Source organism: Pipistrellus kuhlii, unplaced genomic scaffold (assembly GCF_014108245.1).
Source record: "Pipistrellus kuhlii isolate mPipKuh1 unplaced genomic scaffold, mPipKuh1.p scaffold_m20_p_1, whole genome shotgun sequence".
In the NCBI taxonomy this organism is placed as follows: Eukaryota; Metazoa; Chordata; class Mammalia; order Chiroptera; family Vespertilionidae; genus Pipistrellus; species Pipistrellus kuhlii.
The window spans coordinates 80,113,834-80,133,731 of record NW_023425404.1 but is presented as its reverse complement, the minus strand read 5'-3'; positions in this window follow the sequence as shown (position 1 = coordinate 80,133,731).

Here is a 19,898-nt window from a genome sequence, read left to right as displayed (position 1 = left end):
AAAATTGAAATTCTCAACTTTTCTCCATATCATAGTTGTACCGGAACTTCCCTGGTTAGAAACAGTGATGGGTACAAATTATGTCTGTTCATTGGGAACCCAGACACTTAAGATACATATATCTCACAAATGCAATAAAAAAAAAAATCACCCAGCATGAACATGCCTTTGATGAGGCAATCATTTATTATATTTAGTTGTTTCTCAATAATCACACAACTAGTCTAATCACACAATGGGCTTTATAATAATGAATTTTCAAAAGAAAGCAAACATTTGCTTTGAAAGATATTCTCCGATGAATTTGGCATGTGCTCATTTGAAGACTTTCATCTTCAAATAGGTCCGGTTTCTCTTTTATCTAGCTGCCTGACTTGTTGAAAATTTCTCTGACACACAAAGGAAATCCTACAAAATGTCCAGTCTTACTCAAAACTTCAAAAGTATTCACTGAGCCAGATACAATCTGTCCCATGATTTTCTCTCTCCCTTACAAATGTTTAGGGAAACCTCACTCTGAATCCAGGGTTAATTGGTTAGATCTTAAGATGTTTATGAAAAACTTAGGACCCTTGAATGAATCAAAATGAGAAAGAACTCTGTACTCAGAGGTCTATGGTTTCATTATGTAAGGCCATGTGCTTCGAGAAGACCAGCAAAGCCACTCAAACAATGACAGCTCAAAAGATAGAATATTAGAATGTTTGGACAGACCTGGCTGACTATAGCATCTGCTAACTCAAACATCTCCTAAAAATTCCTGGAAGATCAATGCCAGTCCTGTAAGACTCCAAAGTTCACTGCTATATGGCAAAAGCCTACAGTCAAAGTTCACTGGGAAAGCAAACTCCAAGGTAAACTAATCCTACTGACTGGCTTTCTGGGGGAAATCTGTGCCATGGGTTTGTGCCATCTTCCCTAGAGCACGATTATTTTAGAAGCACAGAAATACTGGATTTCTGAGTTGTGAAACTAAGTAGTAAGATTCTGCCCCATATGACCTCACTAGTGGCTCCATGGTGTAAACTCAACCACCTCCCCATCTAGAGATTGCACATCTTCGTTTATCCGCTTACAATACACTTGCCAGAAAGCACATTTGAGATAAGATGATCTTTTAAGCTCTCTTCCACCACAGATTGTACTTTTTCTTGGCATGTAGTAAGAAAATTCAATCTGAGATTAGAGGTTGCAAAAGGCTATGAATGAGAACCTATATAAGAAAGTCTGTGCATGAATTATCCCAGAATCAGTAAGGTTAATAAACCAATTAACATTTACTGAGCATTGGGGACCTTCAAAAAAGAAGGATCAGATTGCCCTAGCTGGTTTGGCTCAGTGGATGGAGTGTCAGCCCTAGGACTGAAGCATCCTGGTTTTATTTCAGGCAAGGTACATACCTGGGTTGCAGGCTGGATCGCTGGCCCTGGTCAGAGTGCCTGCAGAAAGCAACCAATCAAAGTGAGACATCAATGTTTCTTTCTCTCTCACTTCCTTCCCCTCTCTAAAAATCAATAGAAAAACACCCTTAGGTGAGGATTAACAACAACAACAAAACCCAGAAGGATCATGTTGCAGTTTTTTCAATTAAAAAAAAAAATACCAACCTGATTAGTATCATTAACTGAGATATACTTGTTATGAAAAGCTATGTTTTTTAATTTTTAATTGTACAATAAATGGCAATAGGCAGCCTTTTCCTTAATTAACTCCCCAGGCTGTACAATCATTGTGGGAAATTAGCTCCATGTCAGTGTTCAATCCTTTAAGACCGGGGTTTGCAGGCTTTGCTGGCCTAGTGTCAGTCATTTGTAAGACCTTAGAGAAGAAAAGCCTTCCTGTCCCTTAAATATGTAAAAATGCACAGTGTTAGGAAAGCAGGGTCCTATCTATATAGTATACAAAGAATAAAGTTGATCATTGAGCATAAAATGATCCAGAAAAAAAGAAGGAAAATTTTGTTACACTGGACTTTGTAAGGAAATCTTTAAATCTCATTTTGTGCCTAATCATCTTTATTGGAGAATAGTTTCTTTCTAGCTTTTTATACAAATATCAGTGCCACAGTGCACGGATTTGTGCACATTGAAATGAAATTAATTAGAAGGTGGCTGGCAGAGCAGGACTGGGTGAGATGGGCCAGACACACCCTGGAGCCAACCTCCCGCAGACCCTCTCTGGCAGATTGCACTTGCGGCGATCCTGTAGCTTGAAGGGCATCTGTGGAGTGAGCAGGGTCTCTCCGGCAGATGGGGTCCCTTGGCCTGGTCTGCAGGGATTAGGCCCAAAACCAGCTCTCCAACACCTTCCAAGGGGGTCCCGGATTGTGAGAGAGTGATTCTCCAGTGACATAACCCAGAATCGGGCTCTCTCCAAGTCACAGCAGCTCGGCAGCTCCTGCATTGAGTGTCTGCCCTTTGATGTTCATTGCACATCATAGCTACGGGTTGGAGCATCTGCCCTCTGGTGGTCATTGTGTGTCATAACTACTAGTCGGATGGTCAGATGGTCACTTAGCCTTTTATGCATATAGAGTAGAGGCCTGATGCATGAAATTTGTGCAAGAGTAGGCCTTCCTTCCCCCAGCTTCCAGCATTGGCTTCCCTCTGGCACCTGGGATCCGGGCTTCCCTCACAGCCCAGCTTCATCCAGAAAGTGGTCTGGAAAGATGTATGGTCTAATTATCATATTATGCTTTTATTATTATAGATATATCCCAAGTTGTTTAAACTGACTCACTAACATAAAGTAATGTCACAATATAAAAAGTTTTTTCAATAAAAATGTTTCCAATTCCAGGCAATGACTTACTTTAAGCTATCAAATAATGGATGTTCTCTTAGAGTTTGTTTTATTATCTCTGGGTTTGTAGTTTCCATTTTGCTGCTCCATATTTTTCTGATGCTGCTATTTTTAGTAGTATCAGAATAATGCTATTTACTCATGTATCTCTTAAATTATGTATTTTTCCAGGTGCATAATAATGTAAGCATTATAATAAATTTTATAAAATATCTCCTCATCCTTCATTCTTTCATTTAGTGGAGTTTCATTGTTTTGCTTAAAATAAGTAGAACACTGTTTCATTTTTAATTTCTTTTCTATGAAAAGATATATATCTGCTTTAATAGAATTTAACCTGGCAGTTTTATTTTGACTGGTGCTAGCTTTGAGAAATGCTTCATGTCCACATGTTATATCCCTCATGCAATGACAATAGTTTGCTAAACATTTACTCTCCATAAAAGATTTATGATCTCCTTTTGGTCCTCTGTGTCCCCTAGTTTTCCACCACATTTCTACATAATAATTCCCTCCTCCTCACACAAATCCAAAGTTCCATTTTCCCAGAATTCTTCTCAAGGCTCAGTAAGTATATCAAATTTCTTCTTCACCATGGTGGGACTATCTCATACAATCTGTAACTCTCAGTCTCATATACAATGATATTTTAATTGTGTGTCTTATTTGCAAGATATCTGATCATGTAGTATTAACTAAGATCCTATATTTACTTTGGAGCAATATTTCTTTCCTGGGGCTCATTTGGCTGGTTTCATATTCTGGTGTAATAATATATCATACACAAACTTAGGGAAGAAATTAGAAAAACAGTCTATTCATAAGAATGATTTAAGAAATCTACTGGGTTAGAAGCCTTTCTCTCCCAGTTGAGATCATTTCATTTATTTTTTTAAGATTAATCTATAAATTATATCCTAGGGGAAAACTCCAAACTGTGTACAGTGAGCACCAAATCTCTATGTACGCTTTATTTGTGTAGCAGGGTATCTCAATGCCTGGGAGAGCCACACTGTTTCTTATGCTGGGAAGTTCGGGAGCAGAAGAGCCTGGCTCTGGATGACGGGGCCCTGCTCTGGATGGGGGCAGTAGCACTCTCCCTGCTGCAGCTCCAAGGACATGACTGGACAGAATATTCCTGGTTTTATTTCATATGTGCCATTTCTCTTCATTGTCACATACTCAAGAGAACAATTGTTCCCACAGTCTGTATGGAAACATTTTTTTTTTTAAATCTTGACTAGGAAACTGATATATATCTCTGAGTTTGAAAAAACAGAATCCTCATTCCTGAAACTTTGGTTCTTATAAAGAAACTTTTGTACAGGTACCTACTGATTTGTTTACACTGGATTTATGTTGGGTTGCCTAAAAGTGACTGCCTGGAGCTATTGGCCACAAAACTTCCTCTCTATCTCCTTCTCTTTCCTCTTGTAATTGATGCCAAGGTCTCTTCTAGGGACCCTTATTCCCACTCTTCTTACTCTGTCCCAGTGTTTGTTTAGGGCAAAACCATCAGTGGCAGAGTATGTAGTGCCATAGGAAAATGGAATGTAATGCTTCATGTGGACTGTGGGATCCTTCCGGCTCCACATCCTTATTCCCATGCCCCATTGTTCCAGTTACCATTGCTGCATAACAAATTACTTAAAACAATCATTTCTGGGAGAACAAACTGGCAGCGGAATGGACAGGTGTGTCCTGAGCCTTGTCCTGGAGCAGATAGAATGAGTAGCTGAATCGAATAACATCCACCCTGAATTGGCAAAGGAGACACAGCTGGTGGGATAATTCGCAGCTGGGAAGGACAGAGGACACCTGGAGAAAGGTAAATTCAAGGATCTGGGCTGGAGAGAACTATGAAACCTTGAATCCCAGAGGGTCAGAGGGATACTGCATGGCCCTGAGCCATGTCCCTTGGGACAGGCATAGCATCTGACTGTGGAAAGAAGGTCTGAAGGACTGCTGGTGGCAGGGGATTCTAGATCTGGGTCCACAGCCAAGAGAGACTGAGCCCAGAGGAGGAAGCCTGGATGGCTGCTCAGACCACACAGTGCCGGCAGGAGAGGGGCTCACAGAAGTACAGCTCTTTCCCCTCTCTGTAGCCTTTGCTTTTCTTCACTAAACCTAATTCATAGGACCTTCCAGATATGGACACTCACCTGTGGTTGAGGTTCAAGAGAAGGTGCAGACTTGGAAGGAGTCTAGGAAGAGGCTTCAATGAGGAGAGGACTCTGGAGAAGTGGCCATGAGTCTGGCACTGAGTCATACCTGACTCATGGGGCCTAGATAGCTATTTTCTCCTGAAGAGATAACCCCTCCCTGGAGTCTCCAGGCAACCAATACAGCCACACTCAGACTACACCCTGAGTGTTACAAAGGATACAAAAAAAAAAAAAAAAATCTGAATAGTACCTGAGAGTCCACAGGTACTGGCCTAGAGAGAGGCTTTCAGTCCCAGCAACAGGAAACTGAGAAGTCACAGTCAGCACTGAAGAATGGCATCTTAAACCAGCCAAAGGAACAACACTTCACTTTTTCATTTTTATTTTATTTTATTATTATTTTGTTAACTCTTTTTTATTTTCTTTTTTTCATTCATTTCTTTATTTTCTATTTCTTTACACATTATTTTTCCATCATTCCAATTTATTTTATTTTTATCCTAATTTTTAAATCAATTTTTTTAATTTTTTAAAATTATTTTCTTCTTTCTCATTTTTCTTATCAACTCATCCTCTTTCTACTTCCTCTACACTGAACTGAGGTCCTCCCCATATTCATCCAATTCTTAACCTTATTTTCTGTATATAAGATTCTGTCCCACCCTCTTTGCTAGGTAATTGGTGTTTGTATGTTTTGGTTTACCTGTTTGTCCTCTGGTGTTTTCTCCCCACATATATATTTTTTCCTTCATTTTTCTTCTTTTCCTTTTCTCTCATACCATTTTTTCTCTCTTCAATATAATCTGTGCTCTCTTTTCTCTCCATTAATTCTCTTTTCTCTGGTGGTCACTTATACCGGGGTTATTGGTGTCATGAGTACATTTGTGTTTGGTTCCCTTTGTGTTGTGTCTTGACAACGTGAATTTTATCCTGTTTGGCCAATGTGCTAGAGAGCGAGACACATAACCAGACACCCAGAGAGGAGACTCCATCCACAAATGGGTCAATAACACTCCAGATCTAACTACAGACGCAGGAAGAAGGCAGCAATGAGGGAGAAAGTTTGAGTTAGGGAGGGAGCATATATATATGCTGTCTATAAGAGACTCACCTCAAAACAAGGGACTCACACAGACTGAAAGTGAAGGGATGGAAAAATATCTTTCAGGCAAATGGAAATGAAAAAAAAAAAAAAAAAAAGCTGGGGTAGCAATACTTATATCTGACAAAATAGACCTCAAAGCAAAGATCAAAACAAGAAATAAAAACCACTTCATAATACTAAAGGGATCAATACAACAAGAGGATATATGTATCTAATGCAGGAGCACCCAAATACATAAATAAATAAATAAATAAATAAATAAATAAATAAATAAATAAATCCTGGAAGATATCAAGGGAGAGAGTGACAACAATACAATCATAGCAGGGGACTTTAATACACCACTGACATCATTGGATAAATCCTCTAGACAAAAAATCAGCAAAGAAACAGCAATCCTAAATGACTCACTAGATCAGATAGACTTAATGGACATCTTCAGAACATTTCACTCCAAACCACAGAATATACACCAAGAAGACTGAAATCATATCAAGCATCTTCTCAGACCACAATGGCATAATATTAGATATAAACTACAATAAAAAAATTAAAAAATTCAAACAGTTGGAAGCTGAATAGCATGCTATGAAACAATGAATGGGTCATTACAAGATTAAAGAAGAAATTAAAAACATCCTGGAAATTAATGACAATGAAAACAAAACAATCCAATATCTATGGGACACAATGAAAGCAGTCCTGAGAGGGCAGTTTCTATCTCTACAGGCCTACTGAAGAAAGATGAATAAGAATAAGAATAAGAATAAGGAGAAGAGAAGGAGAAAATGGAGAAGAAGGAGGAGGAGGAGGAGGAGGAGGAGGAGGAGGAGGAGGAGGAGGAGGAGGAGGAGGAGGAGGAGGAGGAGGAGGAGGAGGAGGAGGAGGAGGAGGAGAAGGAGAAGGAGAAGGAGAAGGAGAAGGAGAAGGAGAAGGAGAAGGAGGAGAAGGAGAAATGGTAGTAAATTATCTAACTCTACAACTTAAAGTAGAAAGAGAGTAAAGAGGAACATCAAGAATGAGCAGAAGGAAGGAGATAATAAAGATCAGAGCAGAAATAAATGGCATAGAGACCAAAAAACAACAGAAAAAAAATCAGTGAAACCAAGAGCTGGTTCTTTGAAAGGATAAACAAGATTAATGAACCTCCAGGCTCACCAAGAAGCAAAGAGGAAGGACCAAAATAAAATCAGAAATGAAAGAGGTGAAATAATAACAGACCCCACAGAAATACAAAGGATTGTGGTAAATATATAATATATATATATATATATATATATATATATATATATATATATATTATGAACAATTTTATTATAACAAACTAGACAACACAGAGGAAATGGATATATTCCTAGAAATACACATCCTTCCAAAATTCAATCAGGAAGAATCTAAAAATCTCAATAGGCCAATAATTAAGGAAGAAATTGAAGCAGTCATCAAAAAGCTTCCAGCAAACAAAAGCCTGGGGCCAGATGGCTTCAAAGGAGAGTTTTACCAAACATTCAAAGCGGAATTAAAACCTATCCTCCTTGCCAAGACCGGTTTGGCTCAATGGATAGAGCATCGGCTTGGGGACTAAAGGTCCCGGGTTCGATTCCGGTCAAGGGCATGTACCTTGGTTGCAGGCATATCCCCAGTAGGGGGTGTGCAAGAGGCAGCTGATTGATGACTCTCTCTCATCAATGTTTCTAACTCTCTATCTCTCTCCCTTCCTCTCTGTACAAAATCATACATATATAAAACTTTAAAAAAAATAAAAATAAAACCTATCCTCCTCAGACTACTCCAAAAAATTCAAGAGAACATATTAATAGATGCCAAAATACTCAAAAAAATTCTAGCAAATCAGATCCAGCATTACATAAAAAAGATCATACGCCATGACCAAGTAGGATTTATCCTGGGGATACAAGGGGATGGTACAATATCCACAAGTCAATAAACATGATACATAACATAAACGAATTGCACATAGTCATATCAATTGATGCAGAAAAGCATATTACAAAATCCAGCACCCTTTCTTGATAAAAACTCTCAGCAAGGTGGGAATAAAAGGATCATAAATGCCCACTCTCCCCACTCCTGTTCACCATAGTACTGGAAGTATTAACCATTGCAACTAGACAAGAAGAAGAAATAAAAGGCATCCAAATTGGAAAAGAAGTAAAACTGTCCTTACTCACAGGTGAGCTCACAGGTGATATGATACTGTACATAGAAAATCCTAAAAACTTCATCAAAAAATTATGAGACTTAATAAATGAATTCAGCTATGTATGAGGATAAAAAATTAACTCCAAAAAATCTAAGGCATTTATATACAGAAAGAGAAAATAAAAAAGCAACCCCATTTATCATCATACCAAAAAAATTAAGATACCTAGGAATAAACTTAACTAAGGAGGTAAAAGACCTATACACGGAAAACGACAGGACATTGAAAAAAAAGAGATAGAGGAAGACATAAACAGATGAAAGAACATAACGTGTTCATGGATTAATAGAACCATTAAAATGTCCATACTACCCAAAACAATGTATAAATTCAATGCACTCCCCATTAAAATACCAACAGCATATTACACAGACCTAGAACAAACTTTCCAAAAATTCATCTGGAATAACAAAAGACCCTGAATAGCCACAGCAATTCTGAGAAAGAAGAACAAAGTAAGTGGGATCTCAATACCAGATTCAAGCTGTATTATGAAGCCACTCTTCTCAAAACAGCCTGGTACTGGCACAAGAACAGACATATAGATCAATAGACTAGAATAGATTACTCAGAAATTGACCCAAACCACTATGCTCAATTAATATTTGACAATGGAGTCAAGATAGTCTCTTCAATAAATGGTGTTGGGAAAATTTGACAGATACATGCAAAAAAAAAAAATGAAACTAGACCACCAACTTACACCCTACACAAAAATAAACTCTAAACTAATAAAGGACTTAAACATAAAATGGGAAACCATAAAAATACTAGAGGAATCCACAGGCAGCAAAATCTCAGACATATGATGAAGCAATTTCTTCACTGATACAGCTCCTAGGGCAATAAAAACTAAAGAGAAAATAAACATATAGGACTACTGCATCAAAATAAAAAGCTTCTGCACAGCAAAAGAAACCATAAACAAAACAATAAGAAAGCCCACTGCATGGGATAACATATTTGCCAATGTCATCACCAATAAGGGTTTAATTGCCAACATTTACAGGGAACTCATACAATTTAACAAAAGGAAATAAACAACCCAATCAAAAAATGGGCAAGGGACCTAAATAGATACTTTACAAAAGAAGACAGAAGACAGAAGGAAGGCCAAGAAATATATGAAAACATGCTCAAACTCACTAGTCATCGAGAGATGCAAATCGAAACAACAAAGATGCAAATCAAAACAACCATCTCACACCTATCAGAATGGCTATCATCAACAAATCAACAAATGACAAGTGCTGTCGAGGATGCAGAGAAAAAGGAACCTTCATGCACTGCTGGTGGGAATGCAGACTGGTGCAGCCACCATAGAGAACAGTATAGAGTTTCCTCAAAAAAACTAAAAATGAAGCTCCCATTTGACCCAGTGATCCCACTTCTAGGAATATATCCCAAGAAACTAGAAACACCAATCAGAAAGGATATATGCACCGCTATGTTCATAGCGGTACAATTCACCATAGGCTGTTTGGAAACAGCCTAAGTGCCCATCAGCTGAAGACTGGATTAGAAGATTGTGGTACATCTACACAATAGAATACTACTCTATGGTAAAAAAAAAAAAAAAGAAAAAAGGAATTCTTACCATTTGCAACAGCATGGATGGAACTGGAAAGAGTTATGCTATGTGAAATAAGCCAGTCAGAGAAAGATAAATATCACATGATCTCACTCATTTATGGATTATAATGAACAACATAAACTGATGAACAAAAACAGATCCAGAAACAGAGAAGCATCAATCAGACCATCAAACCTCAGAGGGAAGGTAGGAGACGGTTGGGGAGATCAACCAAAGGATTTGTATGCATGCATATTAGCCTAACCAATGGACACAGACAACAGGGGGTGAGGGCATGAGTGGGGAGGTTGGGAGTAATGGGGGGATAAGGACACATATGTAATACCTTAATCAATAAAAAAAAATACAATCATTTCTTTTATGTTCACAAATTGTGTATGTTAAGAATTTGGTCAGAGTACAATGAAAATTGCTTATTTACTCAGCAATATCTGGAACCTCAACTGGGAAAACTGCAGCTAGGGTTGATTCAACATATGGGGACTGAAATCTGGAGCCACCATCTCTCACATGTCTGGTAGTTAATGCTAACTGTCATTTGGCACGTCAACCAGGACACTTCTCTGTGCCTCTGCATGTGCCCTGGACTTCCTCAAAGAGTGGCCGGCTCAGAGCTCCACTAGTGAGTGTCCTGGTCAACAAAGCAAAAGCTGCATTGCTCATAAGTTGCATATTTGAAAAGTTCTTCATCACTTTTCTATCAAACTGTAACTCTGAGGTTCACAAAGACATTATGAACTTCTTTCCAAATACATTTATTTGTTCCTATATTCGTTGAACAAAGATTTATTGAATTTCTTCTATGTGCCAACTAGAGTGATATAAGCTGGTGCTACAATGGGAAAAATAAAAGCAAAGAATACTTGAAGGGCTTATTTCCTAACTATCTTTATTAACTTACCCATCTCTAGCATCAAGTCTTAATATTCTAGATTTTAAAATGTGCAGTAATAAAAAAATAATTCTCTAACCTGCAAATTGGGCCATCCTCATGTAAAATAAGATATTTTTCTTGCCTAATACCTTAGACACCATGTAGCAGCTGCTCTTTTGTGATGTTAGATCATTTGAAATTAAGAGAAATTAAACAAAATTCTCAAATACAATATATTTTCATATTCACTTCATTTATAGGTGCCTACGTGCTATTGATATTGACATCTAATTTAATTTCATCTGATGAAATGAAAAGCCCACTAAGAGATATATGGCATGGTTTAGAAAATATAATAAACAATGTACTATTATGCACTGTATATTTTCCCCCAATAATGATACCATTGGCTGAAAGCTCTTTAAGTCTATAGTGAGAGTTCAAGTAAATATAAATTTTTCTATTTTAAAAGATTTCCCAGCATAGTTTAAAACACTTAAAGTACATTAGAATTTCTGCCTTTTTTAGATTTCATTAATCATATAGTCACCACCATAGTATAAATATAATGATGTTAATAATGATTATTTTAATATCAATATATAATGTTGAGTAAATGAATTTTCTTTATCATATAATCAAGAATATGACAGCCATATTTTGAGCTCAAATGCATTTCTAACTAGTATGGATATATGGAAAAATACCAAATACATCAGTGTGTCCATAGAGCTTTATCATAGCTCATGCAAATATAAACATATTAACATCCTATATAATAAAAGCCCAGCAACTGAAACAGCAGGATGACCAGAATGACCACAGAAATTAAGCAGCTTCTACACAGTTTCTCCTTGTTTGATGATCTTCCCACTACTCCGCAATGTTTATTTATAACTATGTTTCCATTAAATGCAGATAAAAGATAAAATTCATATTGACTTTAATCACAGGTATACAGCAAATGGTGTTCTTCTAGCACTGGTTTTGTTTTCATCTACATCATTTCAAATTTTCCCAAATATAAAAAGTCAAGGTTAGGATTAAAACTAACCTGTATAAAATTTCTTCTGTTGTTGAGGGAATGCAGTGTTCTCTGTCTTGAGAATTCCCAGAGCTAGTTAAGGGCTATTCAGGTGAACAACACATGGAGCTTACAACCCACAGCCTATATTTCTTTCTCAGAGCTGCATCAAGAACTTGCCACCCCAACAGCCAAGTACCAGGGAATCAGACTTAAGAGATGAACCTCATAGATTTGGTATCAATCTGGAAAGCATGAGTAGGAAGTGGAAGCCAAATTCACTTAGTTTCCTTTACAGACATGTCAGCTCCACTTAGAAACCAACTGTCTTCCCTGCCAGAGAAAAAGAAAAAACTGCTTGTCTCATTCACTTCATCACATAAGAACACTTGATGGGCTTGACAGCTGCTGCTTGCTAATTATGGGGCAAACTTCTCAGCATGAGGTTTGTGGCATCAACAGGTCCTGGAACAATCCAGCAATTGTTTTGGGGAAGCTTGGGCACTGGGGTTGAGCATGTTCATGTCAATTGTCCCCATTGGTTGTCATGACTTGGAGCTGCCCTAGTGGAATGAGGGAACAAAGTAATGAGACCTGCATACAGATCATTGGCTCTGAACATTCTGGTTGTATTTCTGCATCCAGCTGTTGAAGATATGATGAAGAGGGGTCAGTGTCTCACCACCTCTGCTCCACAGAAACACTCAATGTCTTCCACTTTAGAGAATTTAGTATTTATGTAGAAAAAGTTTGCTCCCCATAGAAATGTAATATGTGGTGTGTGTTTTTTAATGTATCTCAACACACACACACACACACACACACACACACACACAGAAAAAGAAATGTAATATATATTCAACCCACCATATGTAGTTGAGGGTTTGTCATTTTTGAAACAATAACAAAGAGAATGCAAAAAAAATTAACTTTCGTTCTCGTATTTTTTTTTTTTGAAGGGAGAGAGGGAAAATGAAAGGGAAGAAAAAAACAATACATTTTATTGGTAGAAGTAGTCTTAATGTTTGAAAGTCACAAAATATCAGGAATTGAGTGAAGGAAAGGGTAATGGAGAGTGCCATTAGTCTGCCAAAAACCATTTCCCATCCTTCCTGAGCACAAGTCCAGACTGCATTTTCCTATCACCCTCTCAGGTAGGAGACATTGCCCCGTCCAGGGGAGCAGAGCAAGGAGTTTCACCTCTGGACCCAGGCCTTCCGGGAGATGGCATGCCTTCTCCATACCTTTCTCCCTTTCTCACAAGTTGGGAATGCCTATAAGCAGGTTCAACTATTCATGTGACAATTCTTCCAATGAATAGGGAGATAGTGGAGGACAGAGCAAAGGCTTGGAAGGTCCCTAAATAGCTGTGGAACAGAGCCAACTGCATCTGGAACATTCACCTTGGACTGTCATATGAAAGAAATTAATTTCTTTGTCTTTTAAGCCACTGCATTGATTGGATCTCTTTGAACAGCAACTTCACCTTTTGCCCTAATACAGAAATGACTCTCAGAGCAGATTATAAAGGAATTTCCCAGGTTCCACCCTCTTCTTTACTAGTTCCCATATATATCATCTCAGAGAACTCCAAGCCTTTGCCAAGACTGTGGTCAATGGTTCCTTCAGCCTCCAAAATCTTTCCTTGGGAAAGCATTTTGCTCTTAGCAACAATGATGCCTCTAGCACTTTTTTGGAAGTGTTTGCTGCTCTCATCTCAGCTCCAGCCAAGAGTCCTCAGGCTGTGGTCTGAAGTGACTTCCCTTCCAAGCAAGGAAAATGAGATCCATGGTCCAAGGAGTCTATATCTCCTACTAAGAGGCCAGCAAAAATTTGTGAATGCAGGAGTCAAATAAAACACGTAGAAACATAGCATACAGTTGATTCACAAAGAAGAAAATAATCACTTTTATAAATTAGTTCCTGGATACACTGAATAAAATTCTGTTTGGATGATTATTTACAGAATGAGGTGTACCATGCTGCCCAGAAACAGGAAATGAGTTTAATAGCCATTGACTGGAATGATTTTTATCTTTGATTTTAAAAAGTGATAAAGATTAAAGAATGTGATCTGTTTGGGTTGTGAGTGGATTAACATAAAAGATTAATGTGTGTTAATATATAACTTATTAACTGATATATAAGTTGCAATAAAACTTTATGCAGTGATGAAAATATTCTCTCTCTACACTGACCTATATAGTAGTCATTAGCCACTGGGGGCTGATAAGCCTTTGGAAAGCTTATGCAAATGAGGACCTGAATTTTTAAATTACATTTAATTAAAGAAATGTACATTTGAATAGCCACATGTATCTACTGTATTAGAGGTGACAACTTTGGACAAAATGCCAGCCTAGTTTTCCTATAAAGGGCCAGATAATAACTATTTCAAGCATCTTGAGCCCTGTGTTCTCTCATGACTTCTGCTCAGACCATATTGCAGGGTGACAGCAGCCATGGGCAATATAGAAACTGATGGGCATGGATGTGTCCCAATAAGATTTAGTTTACAGCCCAGCCGGCATGGCCCAGTGGTTGAGCTCGACTTCTGAACCAGGAGGTTATGTTTCGATTCCTGGTCAGGGCACATACCCAGGTTGCAGGGTCAATCCCCAGGGTGGGGCATGTAGGAAGCAGCTGATCAATTATTTTCTCTCATCATTGATGTTTCTATATCTCTATCTGCGTTCCTCTCTGAAACCAATAAACAGATATATTTTTAAAACCTTTATTTATGAAAACAAGGTCTGCCTCAGATTCATTGACAAATTTGTAAATATTACACTTTTAGCTAACAATGCTGAGAAATAAATTCACATAGGATTAATGACAATCTATTTCAATATTTGATTTTTAAAAAATGTTTACATGCATTTTATTTCATTTAGAATTTTTTTCCCCCTTTTGATAAGAATCCATGGAAAGAGGTACATAACTTAGAAAAGTTCATCTCAAATTTAAGCATTTCAGATCGAATGGGGATTTGGAAGGAGCAACTTGGAAGCAAAATGGCTTTTGTTCCATGTGCCCCCACAAGCCACATCCTGGAACTCAGCAGCCCTTTTCTCTGCCTTCTTGCCAGGGCCCTGCTCCCAGCCCCAGGCACTGTCCTGACAGAGCTCATTTCTCTTCTCATCTGTATTTGGTGCCAAGATGTGAGATTTAAAAGGTAGACAAATCAAAGCCTTTTAGTACATGGGAAAGGCAAGTCAATATACTCATTTTCCCAGTGTCTCTGAGGAGCCCTGTTGCATTTTTAAATTTTACTTCAAAAGCCATAACTGGTGAGTATAGAATGTGTTGTGTCCTACACATTAAGGCTCAATAGAAAAGAGAAATTGAAAAGGAGGGTTTCAGGGCCAAACGCCACAGAAAAATAGACTCAATAATGAAGAATCCGGAACAGTCTCGAAAGGAAATGCTTTGCATAGACTTTTGGTTTAATATTAAAGAAAAATTTCCTTTGAGCCAACACTTGTTCCGTGACGCATTACTTCGAGGAAAGCCTTTTCTCTGCTTGAGATTGGTGACAATAACTGTAGCCAGATCATTAGGAAAGAACACGGAGGATTCATAACATACTCGAAGTCACAGCATTAACAGCTTCTATTTGTGCTTATTTTGGAGGCAAATGGGTCTTCCAGTGGAGTTGTAATGTTGTCAATATTGAATAGAAAATGCTCATATACATGTGACACCAAGTACATTAAAAACACAAAGTTATTGGAGGCAAATATATTTTTTTCTTTTTTCTTTTTTTTCTAGGGGATATTATCTCTTAAGCTTAGCATTAAGGTTGTCAGCAAGCTCACCCTGATTGGCCCTGGAGGATGGCTGGTTAGCCAAAGATGGGTAAGATTCCTCAGGGAACGAATAACCTAAGACAGGCACAGTCGCAGAGGGGCAGCAGGAGAGAACTTGGGGGTCAACAAAGGTGGGGCACAGACCCTCACCATCCCGCAACTTGGCAGGGGTCTGAATCTTCACCCCTTCTGAGTGTTGTCTCCTGCCCCCATGGCTGATTCGCTTCCCATGCACAGCTCAAATCGGGACCCAGGTAACAGACAGAGACTTGGCTGACAGCAGCTGCCCTCTCCCTGAAACAAGACTTGTGTGAGAGGTCTTGTACCCATGGTGTGGGCAAGTGGGTTTTTGATATCCAAATCCAGCCTAGTACTAGGAATGCTCAGGATCTACTCAAGAAGGCAAATAATCCTTTCCACTAATACACACAGGGTAAAATAAGATTGTTGATAGAGTGTCGAGTTTGACAGTTGAATAGTAGTCAATTTCTCAGAGATAATTAAATTGGCTAATTGAAATAAGCTAATATTCTAGAAAAATTCATTTTACTGTACAAAAAACTGTTCCTAAAGTGTTAACAAAATTCTTATTGGCAGTTCATCTCCTGGTAAAATTGCATAACATGTAATGAACCTAAAGCAGTCATATTTTAGAGCAAATAATTAAAATGTGAAAGCTGCCGAAATCAGTTTGGCTCAGTGGATAGAGCGTCAGTCTGCGGTAGGGGGTATGCAGGAGGCAACAGGTCGATAGCTCTCTCTCAGCGACGTTTCTAGCTTTCTATCCCTCTCCCTTCCTCTCTGTTAAAAATCAATAAAATATATTTTAAAAATAAATAAATAAAATAAAATAAAACAAAATGTGAAAGCTATCAATACTGTATTATAAAATGTCCAAAAGCCTCCTAATATTTAAATTTAAAAAGGGGGTGATAGCGAAAAAATATCATGTAAGGAAAAATAACCTGCAAATAAATTACTTCTAGAAAATTTGTACTTTAGAAAATTAACTTTCATATGAAATGCTAACAGCAAGATACCCATGAAAAACATACATGGTGTCAAAACAAGCCAGAGGAAAATCATTTGGGGGGTTGGGGAATGCAAAGAGATCCCAAGTCAAATTTATAGAAAATATCCCTTTATTAACTTTTGGTCAAGAATATGTCTGTATATTTTCAGAAAACAACTCCAAGACCATGTGGATTCCTGCAACAGAGAGGAATTGACAGAGGTGCCCCAGCCATGAAGACAGGAGAGAATCAGTCCAGAGATGGAAGACACTAACAACGCCTTGCCATACTAGCCCAGGACCAAACCAGAGACGGTCAGACCACCAACCAGATCTGAAATACCATGGCTGACATGTACACATAAGGAACTGTTTGACATTCAAATTGGGACTCAAAAGAACTGTTGGCCCAGAAAGGAACTCACTACAGACTGATTCATTTGCCTCTCAGGATAACCATTATGGCTTGTCTCAGTTTCTGTCCGTATAGGGAATTCCTTGTATCACATGATCTAACGCATCTAGGGGAAATAATGAACAACAAAAATTGATGAACAGAAACAGACCTGGAGACAGAGAAGCAGCAATCAGACTGTCAAACCTCAGAGGGAACGTAGGGGAGGGTGGGGGCAAAGGGAAGAGATCAACCAAAGGACTTGTGTGCATGCATATGAGCCTAACCAGTGATCATGGACAACTGGTTAGGGGGTGGGCATGCATGAGGAGGAATTTGGGATGAGAATGGGGGGATGAGAACAATTATGTAATACCATAATCAATAAAGAAATAAAAATTTTTTTAAAAACAGTTGGCAGCAAGCCAAAATTGGTTTGCTCAGTGAATAGAGCATTGGCCTGCGGACTGAAGGGTCACAAGTTCGATTCCGGTCAAGGGCATGTACCTTGGTTGCAGGCACATCCCCAGTGGGGGAGGGGGGATGTAGGAGGCAGCTGGTTGATGTTTCTAGCTCTCTATCCCTTCCTCTCTGTAAAAAATAAATTATATATATATATATATATATATATATATATATATATATATATATATATATATATATTTTTAAGAGTTGTCAGCAAAGCATTGGCCTAAGGAGGTGTTTCCTATATTCAATGGGGAGGACACGCCCTGAGGACGCCAGAACAAGGTTTAAATGAAACGACAATAATTCCTGCTTTCTCAATGGCTTGTCCTTCTTGGTCTCCCTTTCTCAGTACCTCTTACCTTCCAGTGCATCCCATTAATAAGAGCAAAAGTGCCTGCCCTACACCACTTTAGTCAGTAGGGCAACTGCCAGGATCAGCCTGTGGCTTATTGGTAGGCATGCCCTGTTGGAATAGCCCAACTTCACAGCTGAGCCAGCAGGATGGCACTAGAAGCCAATGATAGACCTCTCCAGGGTGAGTTAGCAGGTAGCTTGGAAGAGGTAGGGACAAAAAGAGCCCCTGAAGGAAAGGGAGGGAGGAAGAGACTGAACATAAACTGTGCATCTATGGATGAGGACAATGGGGGATGGGGAGGGGGCGGAGGGTGAGGTGGGAGCCTGGTGGAGGGGGGAAGAATGAGAAACCTTTGTAATAATATGAACAATAAAGATTGATTTAAAAAATAAAAAAATAAAATAAAAAACCCTGAAGACACCACACCCATGTAACATTTTCTCAAACAGAAAGGACACATAGAAAAGAAAAAAAAATAGGAAGAGGGCTCCCTGCCTCAAGGAGGCCTGACTGCTTTCTGCCCTCCTCCAGGCCCCCACCTCTCTAGGCTCCACCTACACCCTGTGTCACAAACCCACCTTAAGGGCAATCTCAGAGTATGGTCATCAATGCAGGTCTCCTCTGAGGGGGATTCATTTGTCAAGAATGTTCACAAAGGTTTTGAATACAGGATTAAAATCATGCCTCTTGTCTCCGCGGGTTAGAAAGGGGCCGTCCTACTCATATATTCACAGCTGCAAGGGCCTCTCCTCAGAGACACAGAGTGCCCAGCTGCATTTGATGAGAGTGACAACAATACATTTCCTTGAGCCCCTTGGCCAGGAGAAATGTATGCATGGCTCAACTTAGGTCCCACAGGACCAGTTAGGGCTCTTGGTGCCCCTCCAGGGTTGTCTTATGTAGAAGAGTCCCACAGGCTCTGATTCTAAAATGTGTGAGAAGTGAGAGAGCCTGTAAATCCAGACTTGGCCTGTTCTGCTCTAGACACACTTAATACCCACCAATCAATAAGACCTATGGAAGCCTTTTAGGGTTCGCAGAGTATTATAATGCTCACAAATTCTCCCATACTCACACTGCCCCCGCTCTAATACGTCTGGGTCTCCTTGGTACTCAGCAAGTTCTGGCTCAGAAATTCAAGTCACCATAAGTGGAATGGACCAGCAATGAACCTGAGTGAGATGATCTGAGTTCTAATTGATCATTAGGAGACAATAAACCATTCAATTTCCTTAGATAAATTAAACAATTGCTAAAAAACAAACAAACAAAAACAAACAAACAAAAACACACCCAGCTCTCAAATTCTATCACTCTAAAAATTGACTAAATCTAGCATTCTACAATGTATTTTAGAGAGATTGAGAAAGCCCTGAGGAGTGAAATACAAGTAAATAAAACTGTCCTAGTTAAGAAAGAGAATAAATGGCCAAATTAGCAAGTTTTAGAGAGTTTTTAGTATTAGCATGAGTGGTAAGAGATGTAGATACCTAAGAAAGTCAAGGACCTTAACAAAGAGTTTTAGATAAATTAAAGAGTAATAAATTTAAATATCTGTAGTTAACTCAGATCATATCTGTAATTAACTCAGATCTATAGTGTAGAGACATCCTTTATCCTATGTAATAAAAGCCTAATATGCTAAGTTTTCAGTCATCCAGTTGGCCATTCAACCAAAGTGTAATATGCAATATTATGCCAAGGCCACTCAACTGCTCACTATGATGTGCACTGACCACCAGCGAGCAATCGACCAGTTGGTATGACATGCACTGACCACCAGGGGGCAGATGCTCTGATCAGTAGGTAAGCTTGCTGCTTATGTCCAGCCTATCAGGACTGTGTGAGACAGTCCAGACACGCCCTGGAACCCCCTTTCTCCCATCCCCCCCTCTCGCCCACTGTCCAGCAACCTGGCCTGGGCCCTCTCACAATCAGTTTTCTGCCCTATCTCGCAGGCCAAGGGACCCCACTAGTGCACAAATTCATGCACTGGTCTTCTAGTATTAATATTTTAAAAGTATCTTAGGGAACTGCTTAGTAAATGGTTCAGCCAGTTTTAAAAAATGTTG